The sequence below is a fragment of the Musca vetustissima genome, unplaced genomic scaffold, assembly GCF_032173495.1.
Source record: "Musca vetustissima isolate MV318-11 ecotype Yass unplaced genomic scaffold, APGP_CSIRO_Mvet_v1 utg78110, whole genome shotgun sequence".
Classification (NCBI taxonomy): domain Eukaryota; kingdom Metazoa; phylum Arthropoda; class Insecta; order Diptera; family Muscidae; genus Musca; species Musca vetustissima.
Window position 1 is genome coordinate 9,262 of NW_026880244.1, and position 9,261 is coordinate 18,522.

Sequence of the window (9,261 nt, forward strand, 5' to 3'; positions counted from 1 at the left end):
TGAATGGTGTTTATGGTTCCGATACTTTAACAGCCAATTACGTGCAATTTTGGTTTTGTAGATTCCCTTCAGGAATTGTTGATGATGAACATCATCATCAAAAAACATTCTCCTCGCACAGGTAGGCCGGTCGAAAAAAATGTCGATAAAATCGGACCTGCATCTTAGCAGTCGTAACATCGCCCAGGAGCTAAAAATGGATTTATTTTTCCCAAACATAAAATATACTACGGAAGTACGGAAATGAGTATTTCGTTGAGTTTCAAATGGAAAAACAAACTTAATATACCCTCCATACTATGGCGGAGAGTATAAAAAGGTACAAATGTACCCGGTTATTGATCGTACGCTTAAGTCAGTTCACATATAGCAGACACAGTTCACATATTCAATTTAGTCCAATTTTATGTAAATGCTGCTTCAAAAATGCGAAGTCCGTTAGGCTGCATCTTTTGAATATAGCCAATGTAGTAAAAGGTATCATATCGAGCCAAAAAAAGTAACCCTCAAATTTGAAATTTTACAAAAGAAGGTTTTTTTAATAAAAACAGATTTAATAATCTGTTTTTTTTTTTTTTGAAATTTAGAAATAAAGTTTGCTTATAAACTAGTTTTGTTATAAAATATAGTTTTAAATTTCAAAATAATAGCTTTATTAAATTCGAATTTATTAAAAAACCAGTGAGCGGAGCAGTATAGTCGGATGGGGCCGATTATACGATACCCTACACAACTACCACGTAACTCTAAATTTCTGCGGATGTTTATTCCGAGTCTAGGTAATATTTCGCGATATTTGTCTCCTCTTGCCCGATTAGAGGTCAACAACACCGCTTCCTTACATTTTCGAATATTCAGTACAGTCCTTCTAATTACTTGTCCAAATTCCCTTCACGGTGGGTTGTGTTGTGATATTTGGATTATATTCGAGTCGAAAACACACAAAAAATTATGTTTTCGGTCCATTTCATCCCAAAATTTTAATCTGATCATCACCGAAAATTATAGGCGATGACCTTGCACATAACTGAAACATCATGGGAAATTTCAAAGCAATCAGCGCTATATTTCCGCCCTCTAATGTGGTAATGGGTTAGTAAATAATATCTGAATACGTAAGAACTCGTAAATATGTGAGTGTAACTCCCACATCCGATTACATACGACAATATAATTGGTATCAATTTAAAGGTCAACCGTTACTCTTGGATGTACTATCAACTTCTCGGGTCTATATCATGGTGGAGTAAATATATACGCCATAAAAACCTTCTCCTGTAAAATTTCAAATTTGAGGGTTACTTTTTTTTGGCTAATATGGCTCGATATGGCTCGTAAATACATTTTGAAAACGGAGTAACTATAATGTGGCATTCGGGCTTCTGGGAGTACTTCACAGTAAATCTTGATCCATTCTTAGCCCATATGAAGAGGTAAAGAACATTTTCCAAGTGAGTGTCATAAATATCGCTTAGTAGAATGTCTGCAGTTTAGGCGCATGTTTTTACATAAAATGTACTTTTCTATTGTAGGTAGTTTCTTTGCGCACTTTATGGACCTATACCATGGTAAATTGGTGCCTTGAAAATAGCGCAAATGATGCGTAGCATTTGTATTGGGTATATATACTTATAAGCTTGAAATGAATTATATGGAAAATACACTGTGACGTAGGTGTTTACACACCAAGGTCTCGTAACGCAAAGTTATATTTTCATTGGAAAATGTCTCGTAAAGGTCACGGAACGCAAAGTTATATTTTCATTGGAAAATGTCTATATGACCATCTAAATACCTTTAAGGGGCTGGGACTTTATATGGATGATATATACAGATATACAGATACAGATTGCCGATATTTATAGTTTTGGGTAGGACTTTGACAAAACGTGCATCGATATCAATAAAATATCAAATTCGAAACAATTCAGTTGAATAACATGTCCATAATCCCTAATTACTACCCCTACTAGCTCCTAGCAATGTATGTGCAAAATTTCAGAACTTTTTCGTAAATAATTCAAGCTCTTTCGTGATTTCAGCAGAATGTTGCAAAGACTGGCTAAATCGATATAAAATGTTATTATTAACCATGAATATTACGACCTGTTGTAAAGGGAGTTATAAATTTGTTATTTGAAGTTGGGTGAATGGCTGCTGCTTTGGTACAGCGTAATGAATTAGGTCTAGAATGATGTGTGCAAAGTTTCGTGAAAATCGGTTCAGATTTGGATATAGCTCCCATATAGATTTTCGTCCGATTTAAGGTAAATGGTGTTCCAAAGTCCCTATATATCTTTCGATTTGTACGAAATTTGGCACAGCGTAATGAATAAGGTCAAGAATGATGTGTGTCAAGTTTCCTGAAAATCGGTTAAGATTTGGATATAGCTCCTATATATATTTTCGTCCGATTTAAGGTAAATTGTGTACCAAAGTCACGAAACTTGGCACAGCGTAATGAATTAGGTCTAGGATGATGTATGTTAAGTTTCGTGAAAATCGGTTCAGATTTGGATATAGCTCTCATATATATTTTCGTCCGATTTAATGTCAGTGGTGCACCAAAGTCCCCATATATACATCGATTTGCACGAAATTCGGCATAGCGTACTGAATTAAGTCTAGAACGATGTGTTTTAAATTTTGTAAAAATCGGTTCAGATTTAAATATAGCTCCCATATATATTTTCGTCCAATTTTAGGTAAATAGTGCATCAAAGTCCTTTTATATGCTTCGATTTGCACAAAATTTGGCTTAGCGTACTAAATTTAGTCTAGAATGATATGTGGTGAGTTTCGGGAAAATCGGTCGAGATTTCGATATAGCTCCCATATATATGCTCAACCGTTTTATGTAAATGATGCACCAACGTCCCTATATATCCTTCGATTTTCACGAAATTTGGCACAGAGTACTGAATTGAGTCTAGAATGATTAGTGGTGAGTTTCGGGAAAATCGGTTTAGATTTCGGCGTATCTCCCATATATATTTTCGTCCGATTTTATGTAAATGGCCCATCAAGGTCCCTATATATATATCCTTGGATTTGGTCCCTATATATATCCTTGGATTTGCGCAAAATTTGGCATAGCGTACTGAATTAAGTCTAGCGAGATGTGTGTTAATTTTCGAGAAAATCGGTTCAGATTTAAATATAGCTCCCACATATAGATTATATTTTTAACAACGCGGCGTACCGAATAACGTGTATCGATTTTTTCTGTAAATCGTTTTCCATAAAATTTCCCCATGCTACGCAGGCGGCTCTAAATCTGCTCGAATGAAATTCAAGTTAGGATAGGTTGGAGAAAGAGGGAACATAGACATGCAATTGTTAGGATATATATGTACAATATACCCAAAGTGGTGATGGGTATCATATAGTCGGCCCAGTCTGACTTTACTACTTTCCTTACTGGTATTGTATTTTGCGATCGAAAATCCTTTTGTGGCAAAAAAATCATCCCCCTATTTTCAAAAATGTTATTTAATACTGCCACAATTTCTTAAGCAATTATTCGAATTATGAATATATTTCGACTGCAATTATTTAAATTTTTCTTATTGTCTTTCTTCAATAAGAAACACAAACATTTTTTCTCTAATCTGAGTCGATCTAATAATAGTAACAACAAAAAGAAGAAACTAAAAAAATCTTTATTGCCTAATAGTTTGTAAATAAATCTATGAAATTAAACCACTTTCCTTTATGGAATAAGTATGTAAATTAAAATTGAAATATACCACATATAATATATGAATGTATTCATATATATGTACATGTATTTATTTATATAATAAAATTTAGATATATTCGAATATATTCTATGTATGTGAGTATTAAAGAAAAGACTACGTCTAAAGTAAATTGTGTAGTGATACAAAATAAAGAAATGAAATAACAACAACAGCAAAAGAACTAAATTGAAAAATAAATAGAAAAAGTAGAAAAACTGATACAATTGCAAATTGTATGTAAATTTTGAATGGAATGTAAATTGAGTAACTAAAAGATAAGTGAATAAAATTGGATGTACACAGTAGAGCTTGACTATAATGAACACTAAGCTAAAGTTTTTGAATTGTTAAACAATAAGGGTTTAATAAAAAAACAACACATTCCCAAACAGGATCTTCAAAACTTAGGTTGTTCATTATAGCCATGTTCATACTGTATATTAGAGCAGACAACATAACTTTTGTTGTGGTTAGATTTTTTTTCATTTTTTATTCTTTTAATTTTTTTCTATTGCTAATAAAATTTCTAAAGTGTATGTAAAAAATATATAGCGTAAAATAATTTATATATAAAAAACAAGAAAGTATAATTACAGACAGCTAAAGAAACAATAAACCAAAACAAAAAACTGTAATAAATTACAAATAAATATACACACATATAGGCAAATAATTGAAATCATAATTCTAGATAAACAATAAAAAATATATTTTCCTTAAAAAAAATCAATAACAATGAATCAAAAACAAACAAATGGCTTTCATTTCAGATATAAAATTTAATTGGCAATTTTTAATGGTAAAAGCATGTAATTGAAAAAAGGCACTCGTCGCTCAAGGTTTGTATATATAGGTTTAATACCAAATGTGAACATTAAGTTCTTTATCATTCTACTAGTAGGAGGAGTTGATATAAAATAAGAACCAAAAGTTCAAATTGGAGCACATAATCCCCGAAATATGCATATATCTATGGGGATGGTCTCTTGCAAGTTCTAACCGCTTCAGTTGGTGACATTGGGCTAATTTTTCGCAAAACGGTATATATTGCAATCAGACTTATGATTGGCGTCCACGCACATCTCCAGCTGCTATTTATACCCTTCACCCCACTGTAGTAATATGTCTTTGTACATATGTTTGTAACAAGCAAAAGGAAACGAAATAGATCCATAGTTATACCCTTCACCACACTGTGGTACAGGGTATTATGTCTTGGTGCATATGTTTGTAACGAGATAGACACATGATTCCTTTAGAGAATATGCATAGAATCACTTTTTAAGTCGATTTATGCATGTCTGTCCGTCCGTCTGTCTGTCCATGTTAAATTGTGAACACAGTACATGTCGCATTTATTATCCGAATTGGATGAAATTTGGCATGCGTCCCTTATTTGGTCCAAGGACGAACCTATTGAAATTGGGAAAAATCGGTTCATATTTAGATATAGCTCCCATATATATTTTCGTCCGATTTAAGGCAAATAGTGCACCAAAGTCCCTAAATATCTTTCGATTTGCACGAAATTTGGCACAGCGTACTGAATTAAGCCTAGAATGGTGTGTGCTAAGTTTCGTGAGAATCGGTTACGATTTTGATATAGCTCCCATATATATTTTCGTCCGATTTTATGTAAATGGTGCCCCAGAGTTCCTATATATCTATTTGTACGAAATTTGGTATAGCGTACTGAACATAGTCTAGAATGATGTGTGTTAAGTTTCCTGAAAATCGGTTTAGATTTAGATATAGCTCCCATATATATTTTCGTCCGATTTAATGAAAATGGTGTACCAAAGTCCCTATATATCTTTCGATTTCCACGAAATTTGGCACAGCGTACTGAATAAAGTCTACAATGATGTGTGTTAAATTTTGTGAAAATCGGTTAACATTTAGATATAGCTCCAATATATATTTTCGTCCGATTTTAGGTAAATGGTGCACCAAATTCCCTATATATCTTTCGTAATGAACATAGTATAACCTATAAGTTAGATATAAATGCTGCACCGAATTCCCCAGGTTGGCCCGATTGATACAGAATTTTGCACAACTTATAGAAGTTATTATGAGATATCGTGTGGCAAGTTTTGTTGAAATTAGTTCAGATTTAGATATAGTTCCTATATATAGTTTCGTCAGATTTTAAGTAATCGGTTCAAATTTGGATAGAGCTAACATATTTTCTCCCGACTTTAACTAAATGATGCAGCAAGAACTCAAAATGTGGCCGATATTCTGTGACAAGTTTCGATGAAATCGGCTTAGATTTCGATATAGCTTTTATAAATAGTTTCGTCCGATTTGAAGTAAGTGGTGCACCAAACTCCTCATGTTTATCAGATTTTTATCTAAATAATCAACGGGCATCCGACTGTTATATGCTTTAAATTGATTTACATAATTTTGTCCCATTGTAAGAATCAACTCTATATCTGACCAAATGAAAAATTTAATATAGGTTGCAAAAAGATATGTTTATGGGTCCAATTTCATTTTACTGATCCTTCAAAAATGCGACGTTTGTTATATAGTCGATATAGTCGGCCCCGTCCGACTTTACTACTTTCCTTACTGGTTCATTTTAGAATACGCACAGAATAACTTTCTAAGTCGATTTATACATGTCGGTCAGTCGGTTGATGTTAAATTGTAAAACATTTATGGGTCACATTTATGAACCCAACAGCATGAAAATATATATGGAAGCTATATCTAAATTTGAACCTATTTCAACAAAACTTAACACAGGTTATTCTATACTCGTTTCAATATGCTAAATAAAATATCGTGCAAAGGGAACAGGATCTATTATGAACCATTTCTATTTCTTTGTAGAATCAGTTTAGAATGCTGCGCAAAATTTCGAATGATATATAGGTGCTTTAGTGCACCAGTTATATAAAATCGGACGAAAATACATATGGGAGCTTTATCTATATCTGAACCGATTTTCACGAAACTTATCACAGATTATTCCAGTCCCATATAAGAACGGCATACCAACTTTCCTGCAAATCGAAAGATATATAGGGATTTGGTGCACCATCTAAATCTAAACCGATTTCAAAACCAGTTCAAAGTAGTAAAGTCGGACTGGGCCGACTATATGATACCCTTCACCACTTTGGGTATATTCTTTATATGTATCCTAGTAGATTTATATCTATATCTGAACCGATTTCAGGCAAACTTGCCAGATACTAATTTATACGTTGTGTCAATCGGCCCAGCTATGGATCTTTTCTCGAAGCTTTGCAACATCATTCTAGACTTAATTCAGTACCCTATATCAAAATTCGTGCAAATCGAAAGATATATATGCACTTTGGTGCACCAATTACATAAAATCGGACGATGATGGATATGGGAGCTTTGTCTAAATCTGATTAATTCTAGACTTAATTCAGTACGCTATGTCAAAATTCGTTCAAATGACTAGGGACTATGGTGCACCATTTACTTAAAATCGGGCGGAACTGTATATTGAATCTATATCTAAATCTAAACCGATTTTCAGAAAACTTAGCACATATTATTATAGACGCAATATATATATATCTATCGATTCGTGCAAATCGATAGATATATAGGGTCTTTGGTACACCAATTACCTTAAATCGGATGAAACTATATATGGGAGCTATATCTAAATCTGAACCGATCTTCAAGAAACTTTGCACATACCATTCTAGGCATAATTCAGTACGCTATGCCAAAATTCGTGCAAATCAAAACATTTCCAGGGTGTTTAGTGGACTATTTACCTAAAATCGGGCGAAACTATATATGGGAGCTATTTCTAAATCTGAACCGATTTTCTCGAAAATGTATACATATTATTCTAGACTTTATTCAGTACGCTATGCCAAATTTCGTGCAAATCGAAAGATATATGTGGTTTTGGTACACCATGTACCTTAAATCGGGCGAAGATATATATGGCATCTGTATTGAAATCCGAGCCGATTTTCACGAAACTTTGCACACATCATTCTAGACCTTATTAATTACGCTGTGTCAAATTTCGTGCGAATCGAAGGATATATAGGAACCTTGGTGCACTATATACCTAAAATCGGACGAAAATATATATGGGAGCTATATCTAAATCTGAACCGATTTTTCTCAATTTCAATAGGGTTCGTCCTTGGGCCGAATAAGTGGGCTGTGCCAAATTTCATCTAAATCGGATCATGAAAGCGACCTGTACTTTGTATACAATTTAACATTTACAGACGGACATGCATACATCGATTTAGAAAGTGATTCTATACATATTCTCAAAGGGAACCATGTGTCTATTTCGTTTCCTTTTACCTGTTACAAACATATGCACAAGTACATAATACCTTGTTTCACAGTGTGGTGAATAAAAAAAAGAAAAACAGTGAGTGGAGCACGGAACTGCTAACTCTAACTTTCTGCGGATGCTTTTTCCGAGCCTGATCAATATTTCGTGATATTTTCACCCTTTTGCCCTATAAGAGGTCAAAGTAACTCTTTCTTACACTGGCATATTTTCCGAATATTACTAATATTCAGTAAAGTCCTTCAAATTACTTGTCTACATTCCCTTCACCGTGGGTTGTGATGTCCGGCTTATAATTATGTCCTATAGATCGATTCGAAAATTAATGTTCCGACTATCTCATCCTAAAACCAGTGACCGGAGCAGTATAGTCGGACGGGGCCGACACAACTTCCATGAAAATCTAACATTCTGTGCTTCTATATTCTGAGATTTTGCAATATTTCGCGATATTTGCACACTCTTGACAGACTAGAGGTCAGCAAATGTTACTAATAATTAGTGGATTGTGTTGTGATGTTCGGCTTTTGACTCGAAAAGTACAAGTAATTAAGTTTTCGGTCCACTTCATCCGAAAAATTATTATCTGATCATCACCTAACATTTTAGGCGTTATCCTTGACCATAACTGGAACCACATGGAACATTTCAAAGCGATCAGCGCTATATTTCCGCCCTCAAGTGTGGTAATTGGTTACTAAATAATATATGAATACGTAAGCACCTGTAAATATTTAAGTGTAACTCCCGCATCCGAGTACCTACGACAATATAATTGGTACCAATTTAAAGGTCAACCACTTCTCTTGGATATTCTTTCAACTTCTCGGGTATATGTCCTTCAGTGGTAAATATATACTCCATAGAATAATTTTTTTTAATTTTTCACACAAAAGTTAGAGTCAATTTGACCCTCTAAATATTGACCGATCATTATCAAAACAGGCATGCTTATTCTTTGACCCGATCCCCTTCTCCATGCAAAAATTCGCCGTGTTTGCGCCATAATTGCGGCCTCTGGAGCGACCAAAAAAAACGACAAAAATAAAGTTTTTGGTCCATTTCATCCCCTAAATATTAAAAACAATAGGGGGTTTCATTGGCCAGAACCCATCCTACATGCAAAATTTCGTAAAGATTGGTCCATAACTGTGGCCTGTATCGTGTTTACAAATTATAATGGACAGACGGACGGACGGA